At 44.8% G+C, this 17,350-nt stretch overlaps 1 protein-coding gene across 2 annotated transcripts in view; it reads left to right on the forward strand.

Annotated features, from left to right (window-relative positions):
* LOC119181349 (uncharacterized) overlaps positions 1 to 17,350 on the forward strand; it is a 218,315-nt gene that overhangs the window by 100,627 nt on the left and 100,338 nt on the right. Inside the window, exon 2 of one of the 2 annotated variants that reach the window (XM_075888979.1) lies at positions 17,004 to 17,063. The exons of the other annotated variant lie outside the window; for it this stretch is intronic. The gene's annotated coding sequence lies outside the window, so the exon portion shown is untranslated. The remainder of the gene's footprint in view (positions 1 to 17,003; positions 17,064 to 17,350) is intronic. 2 annotated transcript variants of the gene reach the window in all.

Consider the following 17,350-nt stretch of genomic DNA (forward strand, 5'->3'; position numbering starts at 1 on the left):
CGCAGAGCATGAAATGTCTTGTTCATTCTTTCCACACGCAAGAATATCGTCTTTCGGCGAGATTTGATTACATGCAGACACGGGGCCAATTTTTTGTTCCTTTTCATGAATTGTACGTACCCGTGAGCATAGTTTTCTTTACGCACGTTAGGATTCCTGTTTACAGGCACAAACATTTCGTGTTCTGCGTTTGAATGTATATTAAGATATATTAGCAATGTCTTAAGAACGAACAAGGTACCACATAAATATCTTCTGTGTATGTGTGCTTTTGTTCAGAAATAAAATTGTCTCAAACACGCTAGCATAACTTATCTGTTATAGTGCCAACTATATAGTGAACTAAAATAGTGCCACTCATGAACCTCAGTAGTATATCCGCATGCAGCCTGTTTAGCTTCTGGTATGGACATTCTGCTCCAGGGACGGCTTTTCCTCTCCCACAGTATAGAGTATTCTAAATCGCCCAACACTTTTTTCTAAACACACATGCATGTATACACTATAACCGGGATGGCTCACTGACCTCTCATACTAGAGTATTAATAAACTCTATATTTTCTTTCTCTTTGTCTATATCGCGCACCTTTTTTTCGAACACACGCATATGTTGACGCAGACACGCTCACATTTGCTTAATCAACGAGAACGATGTACAAAGAATATATGCCATACGAACGCAAAAACTGCTAGGGCAAATTAGGTGCCGTCATTCGAGGAAGTTGTGCCTAACGTTAGACACAACAATTATAAGCTCGCAGCTTTGATTCTTGAAGCGTATTTGGAGATTCAAGTAATTTTCTGCGCATATTGCGACGTACCACTTGCGACGCACTAGTCTTGCACCGCTTAATGCCCCGCCGCGGTGGTCTAGTGACTAAGGCACTCGGCTGCTGACCCGCAGGTCATGAAATCGAATCTCGGCAGCGGCGACTGCATTTTCGATGGAGGTGAAAATGCTGTATGCATGTGTGCTGAGAATTGGGTACACGTTAAGGAACCCCAGGTGGTCAAAATTTCCGGAGCCCTGCACTACGGCGTCTCTCATAATCATATGGTGATTTGGGACGCTAAACTCCACATATCTATCTGCGCCGCTTAAGAGTTCGATCGGCGCAGTTTCGTGAATCCATCAATCATGGAGATGAGGAACCGGTCACACCTACCTCGTTGGTCTAGTTTAAGGGGCTCAACTGCTCATCCCAAAGTCATGCGGTCGAATTCCGGCACTTTTACTTATACTTAGGTACACGTTAAAGAACCCCAGGTAGTCGAAACCTTCGCTCCCACTACGGCGCCTCTCAGTATCATATCGTTGTTTTGGGGCGTTTCGAACGCGCTGTTCTGAATGCGGGGGTAAGAGTTTTTGATCACGTTAAAGAGGGCATTGATACTTTCGTTGAAGTCTTCTATTAATACAGAGCATAAAACAAATCTCCAGACGAGCCACTTGGAGCCACTGTAGAATGAGAAAAAAAAAGCTGAAGTGCTGTTACTTAATTTTTTTCCGGCACTTTTCGCCCTGTCGCGGAGAAGAAAACAAGGCTAAAGAAAAGAAACACGTCGCTACTTTGGCGATCAAGATTGGGGCCTGTCAGTTCGTGTTTGCTTTCTTTCGCTCGGACAGCTGCTTTCAAAGCGTGAAACAAACAAACAAAACAAAGTAACTAACTATAACTAACTAACAAAATAAATAACTAAATATATAAGTAAATAAATAAATATACACGATACAAAGCTTTTGGGCGGAACCGGCTAACGTTGAAAGAGATGTCTACAGAGCGAAAGGTTGAAATATGATAAGCTTACATATACTTGAGAGTGAAAAAAAGATACTCAAGAGGCGAGAGCTAACAGACGACAGCAGGTCACCGGATACCTGTGCTGCGCACTTACATGCACTTTTATTCGACTCGTCCTTCGCCCCTTTTATCAGCGCCATGTTATTTTTTCTGCTTTTTGGCGAGCGATTCCATGTTTTTCTCAAAACGTAGCTCATGACGTTTCTCTCTTTCTTTCTACACAAACAAGCACGAGCGCGCCCCCCCCATACATACGTACATACATACATACATACATACATTACACATATACATACACATACATACATACATGCATACACGCATACATACATACATACATACATACATACATACATACATACATACATACATACATACATACATACATACATACATACATACATACATACATACATACATACATACATACATACATACATACATACATACATACATACATACATACATACATACATACATACATCACTTCAGTCGTTTATCAAAGCACGCTGTGAAAGGGGAACATGAGCACGCCGCCCATTTTCTGTCCAGGGAGAGAAAGGAAAGAAAGGAAAAGCGCGGATGCTGTTCGGCGCCGCATTTAAAAAGAGCAGTGCACCCTATCACCCGATATATAAACGTGCCCAGTAATTCGTTACTAACCTTTGACTCGAAAAGATCCCGCAAATGGGGGTGGAAGGATACAGATAATAGGGACACAGTGCGTATCGTGTCCGGATCCGCTTTGTGCAAAGTGCGCCTCCGCAACAAAAACGCAAGACTTTGTTTAAACGTCACGCTCACGCCCTGTCGTCTGCTAGGAAGCGGCCGTCTGCTGAGTGCGGATGGAGGACGATAAGTACAGACGGGTACACGGTTAAAGGGAACGCCTGCGTGAGCAGCATGTTTAGACCTCGCTATCTAACGGAATCATAGTGGCTTAGATATGCATAGACTACTGGTGGTTAAAAGTTTCGACTAATCTTCATGGACTATGCACTTGCATGGTTATTGTTTCTTATGCCACTTGCTCTTAGAGGGCCAGGAATATTGATGGTGTGCATTCGAATGTTCCCTTTAACAGGGGACCATACTGTATACATGCGCACACACGTCGGTGTTCTGGAAACGTCATCTGCTGCGCGCCTCCACTCGTAGATAATAAACGCTGATGCAGTATACGTGAGTGAAGACACGTTATTTGATAAGCTGCTTTATAGGATAATGAGAAAAAAGTGTGTGAAAAAGGGGAGGGGGGTGCGTGCTTTAGCGCACGCCTGGACGTGCGTTTGCGAGAGTGAACTTACTTTCATTTCCAAAGGCATTTGCGAAGGCAGTGCACGTTATACGCAGAACACCAAATACATGGTCAAGAATTATGTAGCTCTCGATACGTGTTTGAGGTTTTGGTACGTTACAGCCGAGGCAATATTGTTGAAAGCACTTGTCTGGTACTGCAGTTTGCTCAGATGTAGGTGCACGCTAAAGAACGCCAGGTGGTCGAAATTTCCGGAGCCCTCCACCTCGGCGTCTCTCATAATCATATAGTGGTTTTGGGAATCAGTTTGTCGGGTACTGCACTGAGCACAGCAAGCCTCGAAGCACAGTTTGCAAGAGCCGTTTGCGCCTGAAAGACTTGTGTGTACTTAGGATATATAGTAAACTCTAAACATAAAAAAAACTGCAAAAATATTCAGGTTGTCCGTTGTGATACAGCTTAGCACGAAGGGTCACTGCAAGGTCGCGGGTTTGATTCCCGTTTACAGAGGCCACATTTTCATGGGTAAAACTACAAAGAACGCCAGTTCACGTGTATTAACCTGGACGTTAAAGAATCCCAAATGGTAGAAATATTTAGAGGCTCCCACATATGCCTCTTTCATGAGCATACTGCGATTTTCGGACGTAAAATCCCGACAGGAATCGGCATTGAAGAAATGGAGATAAAACCTCAGCCTCAGGACCTTAAATTCTCTTACTTGGCCGTTAATGAACAGCTTCGTACAGTTTATAATAGGAGCTAGAATTACAGAAGTGAATCAAGTGAATGAGTTAATGATGAGAGTTTCAATGTTAGAATGACAGTTGCTGTAGCAGGCAGAACAAGCCTCTCATTATCCAAAAGCAATTCAAATGAACATTACGTTCGTTCAAGCAATATACGAAGCTTGTCAGCAGCGAAATAAACATTTGTGTTGCCCGAGTGTGTCCCTTTTTTTTTTGTCAGATCTGCATCACCGCCTTCTTTATTTCTACATAACCAATTGTCCATACAGTACTCGCAGATGAAAGCGTGTCAGCTTAGGGCTAAGCCACGCAAGTATTTTTATTCCCTGTGGCTACAGTTCTTTGACATATTGGTGCGACTTTTTTATTCGAACACTTACATCCAAGCCAAAACTACTTCTAGTGCAACATTTGCAGCGATAGGGCGCGGTTATCACGAGGAATTGCTCGTAACAGTCGTCTCAGTTTCAAGTTCATTCAACAGCGGCGTTAGTTTACCGAAAAGTGTGTACAAGATTGGTGATACACAAGGGGCCCCAGAAACGGTCTGGGAGGCCCCCACACGTAAAGTGAATGGGAGAAAGGACATGTATATATATATACATCATTCTACAGTAGCGGTATCTTCGGTAGCAAAGAAAATGAACAGGGCGAGAAAACAAAAGGAACAAAAATAGCTGTGTATATATATATATATATATATATATATATATATATATATATATATATATATATATATATATATATATATATATATATATATATATATATATATATATATATATAGTGGGAGTAATAATTCAATGGGCCAGTTAGTCTTCGTGAAGGTATGGGATATGGCACAACGGGAGCGTTGTCAACGAGGATAAATATATTTATTTCCCAACAGTTTCGGGAGGGGTCCTCCCTTCAACAGGGGATGAGTTATACTGAAGTTCATGTCAGTATAACTCATCCCCTGATGAAGGGAGGACCCCTCCCGAAACTGTTGGGAAATAAATATATTTATCCTCGTTGACAACGCTCCCGTTGTGCCATATCCCATAACATATATATATATATATATATATATATATATATATATATATATATATATATATATATATATATATAGTCCAGTAGATCCTCCGTGAGAGGTCACAACGTGGTTTATTTCGACGTTTCGGCCTAGAGTCTGGCCTTCATCAGGCCAGACTCTAGGCCTGATGAAGGCCAGACTCTAGGCCCAAACGTCGAAATAAACCACGTTGTGACCGCTCACGGAGGATCTACTGAACTATATGCAACGCTACGGCCACTCAACCACCATGCCTGCCTATATATATATCCAGGCAAAAAAAAGGAAATAGAAAACTCATGAGAATAAGAAATCGCAAGTTATTATACAAAACATATGAGCAACATCACGTGTACTAACATTCATCGTCACAATTTATACAAAACAAAACAGAAAAAGATGCGTTTCAATCTGTGACTGCTGTAAATATCTGAATTCTGAACAACGGCTGTTAACGTGTGTATTGCACGCTGAATTCGCACTTCTCCGGAAGCAAGCAAGACCTTCGTCTAACACTTCGCCAAGAGAGTTAAAGGACCATTTTTTCGCACCTGCGGTTTTCAATAGGCACTTCAAGTTATGTGCCAATGCGGAACTGTTAACCGGAAGTGTTTGATTCCGGGTGACAAGCGTCAGATAAGCTTAAGCGGAATCCTTTCTTTCTTTCTTTCTTTCTTTCTTTCTTTCTTTCTTTCTTTCTTTCTTTCTTTCTTTCTTTCTTTCTTTCTTTCTTTCTTTCTTTTTTCTTTCTTTCTTTCTTTTTTCCTTTCTTCCTTCCTTTCTTTCTTTCTTTCTCTCTTTCTTTCTTTCTTTCTTGCCTTCTTTCTCTCTTTTCTTCTTTCTTTCTTTCTTTCTTTCTTTCTCTCTTTCTTTCTTCCTTTCTTTTGCTGAGTCAGAAGACAAGGACGCTAGTTTGACCGAACTGCACATTCGATGTGTAAAACCATCTTCGGCAGCCCTCCTGTGCGTCAGACGTCGACTGAGCCCTAGGAAAGGAAAGAAGAGGTAAATAAGCGAAGAATGAAAACAAAAAGGGGAGTCGGTTAGAGAAAGGCAGAGGTCGGTAAACTTGGGTCAAGTGGAAACTTTTGCACCCTCTTTCGTGTTGCCGCTCGCTTGGGCGCGCGTTACACAGGCTGCTGCGCCCGTGAGGGCGTAGTTGCTTTGGCCGAGATGCGAGACGGGCTCGAGAAAGCACGCTGACTGGAACTCGCAGTTCAAAATGCCGGCGCCGCGGCCCACACGATACTGCATCCCCCCTTCCTCGAGCTGCAACTCGAACATTTTACGGGTAACGAAAGCCGATGAAAACGCCGTTAAGGCAAGAACTCTCTCTCTCTCTCCCTTTTTTGCGTGTGTTTATGTGTATGCATAAAAGGTACGAGTGGGAAAACGCTGAGAACGAAGCAATAGGTTAGAGGGATTCAGTGAGGTGTTAGAACAATTAGAATGTCAAAATAAACAAAGAAGCATGGAGATGACAAAGGAAACAAAAACAAAAACAGACGAATGCAGTCACTCTATGACGTAATATTATGTGTTGACGTCACCGTATGTCGTCACTGGTCTACGAAATTTTTGACATCACTTTGGCGCCATGGCGAGACACTCTGGCCAGGTCAAAGGTGCATGGTGCCGATCACGCAGAGCAGACATTGGTTTGGGCATAACGGACCACGCTAGTTTCTTGTCCATGACTATGGCTAGTTTCTTCCTATGGCACGATTTAGCGTTCACGCATGTGATAACGAACCTGGATGTGCGTATGCGCAACCTTTCGATGTGTTGACGTAGCCACCTTTTCCCCTTTCTTGACCTTGACAACAAAAACAGTTGCACGCAGTGCCTAGTAGAGAGCCAAGCAAGAGTATAGGCCTAGTCGGCGCCACATTTGCGTGCCCTCTTCTTTCCGTTTGTCGCACCCACAGAAGACGTAGCGCTGAAGACCACTCCTGAACGAGGACTCCAAGAAGAAGCGTTTGAGAATCCAAAACAAAATGTAACAAAATGAACAGTGGTGAAGCCTTCAACCTCGGTCTTCATGCACGGTCGTCTTTCTTCATCCCCCCCTCTCTCTCTCTGCGTCAAACTTGTTCCGTTTTAGCGCTTCTTCAGTTTTGTTTCTGCATTCTTTTCGCTTCCGTGGCTGCTACTTTTCCGTCTACATCCCTTTCCACTTCTTTCCACGTGTTCGCTCACCGTTTCTACTTTTTTTCCCTTGTAGCCTTGCATTGTTACGATTCAAACGTCTTTCTTTCTTTCTTTCTTTCTTTCTTTCTTTCTTTCTTTCTTTCTTTCTTTCTTTCTTTCTTTCTTTCTTTCTTTCTTTCTATCTTTCTTTCTTTCTTTCTTGAGAGATCCGAAACACCAAGGGTAAATAACCTCCTCCTTCTCTTCCTCCTTACCATCTTTCATTTTTCTACACAGACGGACGTTTACAGGCAACTCCTGCTATTCCTTCTCATCCTCTTTCCATCTGGTACCAACTTTCATCTTTTTCTTGTTGTTATTGCGATTCACATTATTTTCGTTCCGCCTTGCAAGGAGTACCAGCACGCACATTTTCACGATGGGTTAGGTTGAGCCATGAGGGATGGGGAGAGGTGACGTTCACTCAAAATAAACGCTTCGCCACGGGGGGTACTGGAAACAAACAAAAAAGGGGGGGTGAAAACTTTGAGCATCCGCGAACTCGGCACCACCGAAGTGCGGAGGCACGTGCCGAAGAGAGAGAGGGAGAAAGAAAGAGAGACAGTTCTCGCGTGCCACCTCCGGAAAGGCCAACGCGTGTTACGCGCGCCTTGTGGGGAAGGTCTTTTTTTTCTCGCTTCCGTCTTTGCTGACTCCCTTCGGAAATTTTCTTTGAAGTGATGGACAAGAGGGAAGGTGTGTCGGTTTTAGTTCTCACCTTTACGCCATTTCTAGAATAGCTTGACGAGGTCCCAAGCCTCGGACAGACGGGCACGAAAGGCACTCAAGCTCTTCATTACGAGTCTCCATGCTCCGCTGAATTTTCTTCCATTAGCGTCGCCGCGAGTCAAAGCCGCGTGCAGTGGAGCGGGTCAGAGCGCACTGCGAAGTTATTTTCCGGGTTAGAGAGCGTAGTTTGAAGTTTAATCTCGGGCCTCTCTCTTCATTTATTCGCCGGGACGAGCTTCGAAGTTTTCGAGAAATTTCCGTGGAGGCGCGGAAAAGAGGGTTGCATAAAATTAACATGTTGCGTCCATCGTTACTGAAAGCGCACGATTGAGTGAAGAGATAAGACCACGCAGCGCTTTAAGTGGTCGCCAGTGGTCAAGCCTAAACTAACCTAACATGAATCCGATCACCCAAACCTAACCTAAAGTAGACTCCGTTCCATGCACCAGGTGCAACGCGGTGAAGGCTTACCGTACGTGCAGTAGGTATACGTTCGCGCTAAGAGGTATAGTACAATGACTTTCCCACCGGTGATGCGATTTGTTTTCATCTTTGAGCTGAGTAACAAACTACGATGATTAGTGCGTGGAAGATAAAAAAAAATCCCCGTTACAAGGCTGTCAATAAGACGTTATTGATCATTTAGCGGCTCTCTGTTTATTTTTTTATTCTTGGTGTTCGATTTGAACCCCGCCAGGAAGCTGGGCGAGCGCACTCGTCCTCGGCTTGCAGGAGCGTTTACAACAATGAAAGCCAAGCTCGTGATGTGCGTATAGCGTCTCCTAAAAAGAAAGAATGAAAGAAAAGTCGACAAGAGAGTAAGATTAGAGCACTCGCGCGAAAAACATTTTACTAGCAGTGCGTGCCTGACGTGCCACGCAGTTTCTCAGCGCGAGGAATTACCTTCTTCCGGTTCCGACTTTTGCATCGCCAATGTCGAGCGGTGAAGATTGCGCTATTCTGTGGCGCCCCGCCATTACTACATATCGACTAGCGTCCCCCTCCCCTTTTCCCGTGTTCCAACAGCGCCCGGTCGGTCATGTGGTCAGTGGCGAGACGCTCGCAATCAGGGCTGAGCGCGGAAATGTTGTAGGCCCGTGTGCTCAGATTTGGGTGCACGTTAAAGAACCCCAGGAGGTCTAAATTTCCGGAGCCCGCCACTACGGCGTCTCTCATAATCATATAGTGGTTTTGGGACGTTAACCACCACAAATCAATCAAATCAATCAATTAGGGCTGAGCGCGTCGACATGCGCCTGTCTCCGTTATACGTATGTTAAAACTGTTGCGTGTTGAAATCGGGGGTTTTTTAACTCCGCACGTCCGCTACCTTCAGCGGCCAAGCAACGAAGGCCGCGGGTGAATACGGTTGAATATCATAACACCGGGGAAGGTGTCTGAAAGATGAAGTGAGGGAGAAGGAGCTCCACAGTTCACACAAACAGACGCATACGAAGAAACGTTAATCTTGCTGCACTTCTTCGCAAGCGGCGACGTATGTTGCTGCAATCCTATCAAAGGTGCCGCTGTAGCTCGACAGTGAGTTAGAAGTGTGGCAGCTTGGGCTAGTTGGTATGGCATGACTATAGTTATAGTGCGAGAACGACGACACAGAGACAAGGTCGTGTCTTTCGTGTCCTTCTTGTCTCTGTGTCGTCGTTTTGTTCTCGCGCTATAACTATCGTCGACAGTGAGGTTCCAAATGCGGACGATATTGGATCGGGTCGTTGCGTCATCTTATTGATTCGTCGTTTCTTTTTCTATCTGGTTGTGCCCCTCGGGTGTACAGCGGTTATTGTGCTCGGCTGCCGACCCGAAGGTCGCGGGGTCGATACCGGCTGCGGTGGTCGCATCCTGGTAAAAACGAAATGCTATAGAAACCCCGCGAACTGTGCGATGTCAATGCTCGTTAAAGAATACCAGATTGTCGATTTTTTCTGGAACCCTCCATTATGGCATAACTCATTATCATATCAAGATTTCGGCAGGTCAAAACCAGGATATTATTATTATTATTATTATTATTATTATTATTATTATTATTATTATTATTATTATTATTATTATTATTATTATTATTATTATTATTATTATTATTAACTGTGTCTACCTTATATGGCAAACTCAGCTGGCAGCATCTAAACTAGCGCGTTCAGCGCAACTACCCGGCAGGCGCGCCCTCTTTTCGTCCTCTTCGCTTTGTGATTCACTTCCCGAGCACGTGTGCCAGGGACGCACCATCCCGCTGCGCCGAGTCGTCCGTCGTGGAATGCAATAACTCGGATGGGTGAGAGAGAGCACGAGCTCTGAGAGATACATAAAGTAAGGAAGGAAGGAAGGAAGGAAGGAAGGAAAGAAGGAAGGAAGGAAGCAAGGAAGGAAGGAAGGAAGGAAGGAAGGAAGGAAGCAAGGAAGGAAGGGAAAAAAGGAGTAAAAAAGACAGAGAAACAGGAAGGGCGAGCAATTAGGCCGAAGGAGAAAGAACGAGAAACAAAAAAGAGAGTAAATAGAAGGGAAGGAAGAAACAAACTGAGTGCAAGAAATACATGGAAAAGGAGAGAGAAAGAGGTGAGAGAAAAATAACAACGAGTAAATGAAGGCTACTCAGCTCCGTTGTTCTTAAACGCTTGACATCACGATAGCGAGAAGCCGTCCTAATTTTTTTATATTTATGTTTCCCAATTAGCCCAGTCACTGAAACACACGCAATATTGACGGAGGAAGTGGTAAGTTGATCAAACATCAAACATACTGCCCCCTTCCCCCCACCCCACCAAAGAAAGGCAGAAAATATCCGTTTACGTAGATACACGTAACCCGACGAGGCCGAAATGGTATTGCCGAACCACTCCCTAAAACCCCCTCTTCCTTTCTCTGTATATATATATATCTCTCTCTCTATAACACACAGATACTACGGCGCAGTTCATAAAAATATCACGGTTTCTACACGCAAGTCATCGGGACATGTTATATAATACTTTTTACAAGCGCCGACTTTTTAGATACAGCTAAAGAAGTTTGAAGTACCCATTAATCCCCAAAAGTTCTTAGGCACATTGAATGAGCAAGGCACATTGAATGTCAGCAAAATATATATGATAGAAAAACGTAGTCGGCGAAGTCGGCTGAGAGATCACGAGTCGGTAATACAGTTGGAACGATGAGAGGGGGGTGTGATGGTGGGGGAGGGGTGAGTTGGAAAGGGTGTAGATGTAGTGCTCGGAAGAGGTCGGATGAGTGGATTGGGTCGTCGCGTCCTCTGACGTGCGCCTCCTGCCTGCGTAGCGGCTTTGAACGAAGCACGAGGCGACCTCATCCCGGGTGCGTTGTCATACGGGAGCTAAGATGCCGCGTTGGCGGCCCGAAGCACGCGGAAACTCTTTTGCGAACCACGTACGTGGCTCACCCAGCCTCCTTCTTCCTCCTCTTCCTCTAGTTCCCCAAGTGCCGGACGAGAATCCGGCCATCGTTGTAATCATGTCTGCATAATTTCGGCGGTGCGCGATACTTCGTTGCGATAGGCAGTTATCGTGCGGCTGCAGTCATTCTCACAACGGAGAGCACACTTTGATGGCTCAGAGCGGCGCTTGTAGGAGCAGACCCCAGCAGCCCGAGGCGTAGGTCGGTCGCTGAAGCGTAGTAAGCGAGGAAAGTACCTGGCCACGGAGCAAAGAAGTTGCCCGTGGAGTAGACAGTGACGAAAAGTGTTTTTAGCCATAATTGTGAGAAAAGAAGCGAAGATACCGTGGCACACCCAACGCGCCCGATTGAAATCTGCGTATAAGACTAAGCTTGCTTGATTGTTTCCAGTCTTGCAGAATGAGGCATGTATACCCGCTCAGGGGATTCGTCTCGTTTTCGTCCTTTAACGAAATCACCGATTCACACTATGACCACGCGACATCATCATCGTAATTATTCTCAAGTTCATAATTTGTTTACCCTTAGGGGCCTGCCCTTCATGCTGCATTACCTAAAAGGCGAAAAGGGTAGCAAATGGCAGCATCGCTTTGGCGCAGACAGGTGCATGGTATTGTTTAAGGGAGTCAACCCCTTCCACCCCCCCCCCCAACTTTAAAAAAAATTGATTGATATGTGGGGTTTAACGTCCCAAAACCACGATATGATTATGAGAGACGCCGTAGTGGAGGGCTCCGGAAATTTTGACCACCTGGGGTTCTTTAACGTGCACCCAAATCTGAGCACACGGGCCTACAACATTTCCGCCTCCATCGGAAATGCAGCCGCCGCAGCCGGGATTCGAACCCGCGCCCTGCGGGTCAGCAGCCGAGTACCTTAGCCACTAGACCACCGCGGCGGGGCATTAAAAAAAATTGCAGGTGTATATATACATGATATACCTGTACACATAAAAAAACGCCCGGACGAACATACATAACGTATAGTCAAGCCGGAAAAATCTCTGTATATATGGCTACCGTAACTACGGTTCACAAGGATAAATTATATAAATACAGATTTAAAGGTCAAGATTGTTTGATTTCTACCACTGAACTTCTCAAACGCAATATGACCTCCGCGATTATTTATGATAGAACGTCTCTCATAGTCGATCCTTCCTTACAACGAGTCCGCATATATGCGGCCACCAAGGTTGTTTAACGAAGGCGCTCAGCTGCTGAGCCGCTGGTCGCGGGATCGAATCTCGGCTGCAGCGGCCGCATTTACGATGGAGGCGAAAATTCTTGAAGCCAGTGTGCTTAGATTTAGCTGCACGTTAAGAACCCCAGGCGGTCTTAATTTAGGAAACCCTCCACTACGTCTTCTCTCATAGACTTGTGGTGGTTTGGGGACGTTAAACCCAAACACTTATTATTATTACCGAGCTGAACAAAAAATAAGAACGGTAATCACTGAAGATACTCATTATTGGAGAACGGGTGCGATTTATTACACCAGAAGGGAAAACCAGGAGTTGAAACGAGAAATTAATAATACAGAATCGGAAGTGCGTTTGCAGAAGTGAGGGTGCGCACTATACAAAAAAGCTGCAGAAGCCTCTCGGGTCACTAAAAACACAAATAAAAAACAGTTAAAAAGATTGTTAACCGTCGCTACGAATGTGTTACTGGGCGCTTTTAGCTGAGCATTTACGAACCGTTCCGGTCAGACCTGCGTATGCTAGCGATAGCCCCTCCTAATTTGCGTACACCTTGGATGGCGCTCACCGTAGCGACGTTAATAAGCTAACAGCACCTATTATTGCATTTAACTTGTCTTCGGAGCGTTATTGAATTGAACACAACTTCATTTTCTGCTGAACATTACGTCTTGCATTTGTAGTCGTGGTGTTCACGTTACAATAAAGGCCAAATGAAAGAGGACATGACATTCGTCAACCGTCTTTAATTTTGGTTGGTCAAAATTAATCAGCTTAGTCGGCCATTATACTACGCCTCATGTGTAGTTTCAGGACATTGAACGTCGGGTTTGACATTATAACCAAGAATTCGCCACACATTTTTATTGTAGTCCTTTTCTCATATAGTGATCTTATCAAACGTTGATCTGTCAATGAAGAAAGTGCTTGTTGTGCTCAAGTGCTTACAAGTGTCACGTTTGGTTAGGCTTTCGCCTTAATAAATAAAACTGGGGAACACAAATGGCAGCTAGAGACCACGGAACAAACGCACATGGCGCTAGCCATAAAGTGCCTTGGTGGAAAGAGTGCCGATTCGAATATGCAATTCCTACATATGCAATATTCATTTGACGATCGTTAAATACCGGTTGCACAAATAAGGGCGAAACTTTTGCACGGACCACAATACCTAATCAAACCACGGAGACGAAGGGAGAGAAAGAAAGGAAGCGTATACCTCCTCTCCTCCAAATAGCTTTCTTCCCTGCCTCGCAGTAACAAGAATGAGATGACGAGTTCAGGATATATATAGATATGTGGGTTTTAACGGCCCGAAACCACCATATGATTATGAGAGACGCCGTAGTGGAGGGCTCCGGAAATTTCGACCACCTGTGGTTCTTTAACGTGCACCCAAATCTGAGCACATGGGCCTACAATATTTCCGCCTCCATCAGAAATGCAGCCGCCGCAGCTGGGATTCGAACCCGCGACCTGCGGGTCAGCAGCCGAGTACCTTAGCCACTAGACCACCGCGGCGGGGCTCAGAATATATGAATCTTATTTCACCTCTCGAAATCTCGTACATACGTCTCGCGAAAGAACCTGCGGATCACAATCCTCGAAGCAGTCGTAAAAATATCCCCGAAATCGGCATGAATTCTGATCTATCCTTCTTCCTTCGTTGAAGGTTCATATGTATAGTACCGCGAGCAAATTTCTTTGTCACTTATAATCACTAAGAAAAGGCGCGCACGTGTTTCGAAACTCGGAAAAGGATTCCAAGGATGAAGGGAACAAAGGAAAGAAAGAAGCAAGGAAAGAAAGAAGTTGGAAGATAATCACGGCGGCACGTGCTGAGAGCACAATCCGAAAACCAAATTTCGCATTTTAATACAGCGCACTTGGGGCAGATCTGGAAGTATATAATACGGGCGCCGCAAGGAATGTTATTCATATTTGCTATTATTTATTCGGAAAGACCTAAATTCTTCTCGAAAATGTATCGTCCTCAGTGAGCGAGCGATATTGAGTCCTCCGAAAATCACTTTATTCTAGTGCTTCGGCATACATTCCGTCAAAAGAACGGCTTTCTTAAAACAAAATAGAAGGCTTCCGGTCTCATTCAATTTGTGCAGCGAGTGCGGCTGAGCAGTTGTAAAGGAGATAAGAAACGTCTCAATTTCGACTCGTTTGTCTCGTCGTCGTCGTTTGATTTTTCAGTCAGCTTGTGCTTTTGCACGAAAGAAAAGCGGATTGCTTCGCAGCTGCCTTGAATTATAAACGCTGATGCGCGGATTCTCAGAACTCATACCGCGCAGCTAGGAAGGCAGCGTTATATGTTATAACACGATAAAGTGCTAAGACGATGGCTTCTTACGAAGTAAACGCATTAAAACGAAACCATAGAGGTATAGAACATATCCCATGTTTGTAAATCGCGGTAGGCACAGTGGACATACTGAGGCGCTAGCCACTGTAGCGGTTCGTAGACTCCGGCCAGCCCAAAGCTCGCCACCACCCTATGTGATCACGTGACAACTGGCCCAGCAGCTGCAAAGCTGACTCCGAGACACGCTCCGAGCACAGCGCGTTCGTGGGAGCCTCCTTTCTTGAATGCGCTGTCCTCTTTTCCAATACCAAAAAACAAAAAAGGGAGAGAGGGCAACGGTGTATGTAGGGGTATGGGAAAGAGGGGGCGTGCTTAACTCTCATCGGTTTTAGTCGTTTAAGTGCCATATCGAATATATTGAAGAGACCCATTTATTAGCCGCATAACTAAACTAGTAGATAGTTATTGCGCGAGAACAAAACGACGACACAGAGACAAGAAGGACACGAAAGACACGAGCGCATTGCGCTCGTGTCTTTCGTGTCCTTCTTGTCTCTGTGTCGTCGTTTTGTTCTCGCGCAATAACTATCGTCATGCCATACCAACTAGCCCAAGCTGCCACACTTCTAAACTAGTAGGGCCTCTTTCTGGCCTTTCTTGTTCCCTTCCCTAATCCCCCTGTGTAGGCTAGCCAACCAGATGCCTTTCTGGCTAACCTCCCTGCCTTCTCCCCTTTTTTTTTGCTTCCTTCTTTCCTTCCTTCCTTAGTAGCTATAGAGCTACTAGCCTGCTAAGAACGAGTTGAACTGCATAGTTCTAGACAGTAGCGTAGACTAAGGACCAGGACAGAATAAACGCACAGTCGACACACCATAGCTCACTTATATACTTTATGTTGGGGTAAGCTAAGCACATGTACAGAAGAAAGACACAGTCGACACAACGCTGCACTGTGTTGTGTTGAGCGTGCCTTTCTGCAGTCCTTGTGCTTAGCTTACCCAACATCAAGTATTATGCAGTACCAGCACGCCCACACTGCCACCCGCATCGAGTTGAATTCGACACAAAATTATGCGAGACGTCGTTTCATAAAAGCGTTTCACACGATTTAGGTAGCGTATACTCCGCTATACAAAGAACGGGTGATAAAAGAAAACAAACGCACTGTGCTGAAAAAAAAAATCGACGAAAAGGTTAGAGCATAGGCGTTCTAGCACATCTTAAACCGGTGCCTGGAATAAAGGACTTTAAACGAATAGGCGACAGTTCATGCGCAGGAAACAACGGCGCCGTTAGACGCAATGGCAGCCATTCACAAAAAGCTACGCTGTCAAGGAAAAGGTGTTTGTAAAAAATTGGTGAGAGCCCCGTAATGTCAGGCGCGCCGCGCCTCCTCATTCGAAGCACGTCTGAACTGTGATGCGAACACATTCAGTCCCGTTAAACATGCCGAAAAAAAATAACTTTTGAAGGACTCTAACGTGCTTCGCAAAACGTCCGGGAAGTGCATGGATGAAACGGCGGTTAAATAAAACGCCGGTGGAAGTGACGTGAAGCGCGCGTGTGAAAGGCGATGCAGAGACCTAACGATTTTCAGCAAACGTTGCACAAAGCGAAGCGAAGGAAAAAACAGACACCTTGTCGGGAAAACTTGACAGCCCTCGAGAAGGTAGCGATGTACTTTATCTTTTTTGGTATTAAAACATTCTGGCGAGTAATACATAGCATAAAACAGAATTGCCGAGACGAGAAAACGATAGAAGTAAAGGGACAAAGTAATTGATTTGATTGATATGTGAGGTTTAACGTCCCAATACTACCATATGATTATGAGAGACGCCGTAGTGGAGGGCTCCGGAAATTTCGACCACCTGGGGTTCTTTAACGTGCGCCCAAGTCTGAGCACATGGGCCTATAACATTCCCGCCTCCATCGGAAATGCAGCCGCCGCAGCCGGGATTTGACCCCGCCATTTGCGGGTCAGCAGCCGTGTACCTTAGCCACTAGACCACCACGGCGGGGCAAGGGACGAAGTAACAGCAGGCGGCAGAATAAATACTCGCTGGTGGGCGAGTTGGTACCTTCTCTTGCACTGTGTCAAATGTGTGCGCAATCGTGCATTACAATTTACAAACAAGCCGAAGTTCACGCTCCTGTCAGCTCTACGAGCCGTTTAGCCGAGACCTATACTTCCGAATCACGAAAATTGTATTAACGTATTCGTGTTCTCTAATGTGGGCCTTGACAGCGCTATTTCTATTTCTCTGGTTTATCCTGTAGGTAATAGGAGCCTCCTCCAGAAATCCACCTGAAAAGACGGAGCGGCGCTATCTTTCACAGGTAAATTTTTTCGTTAAAGTTTGACCGGAGAGCAAACAGTTACTTTGTGTGCGTATGTATGTATGTATGTATGTATGTATGTATGTATGTATGTATGTATGTATGTATGTATGTATGTATGTATGTATGTATGTATGTATGTATGTATGTATGTATGTATGTATGTATGTATGTATGTATGTATGTATGTATGTATGTATGTATGTATGTATGTATGTATGTATGTATGTATGTATGTATGTATGTATGTATGTATGTATGTATGCATGCATGCATGCATGCATGCA

The sequence above is a fragment of the Rhipicephalus microplus genome, chromosome 3 (assembly GCF_043290135.1).
Source record: "Rhipicephalus microplus isolate Deutch F79 chromosome 3, USDA_Rmic, whole genome shotgun sequence".
NCBI classification, from domain to species: domain Eukaryota; kingdom Metazoa; phylum Arthropoda; class Arachnida; order Ixodida; family Ixodidae; genus Rhipicephalus; species Rhipicephalus microplus.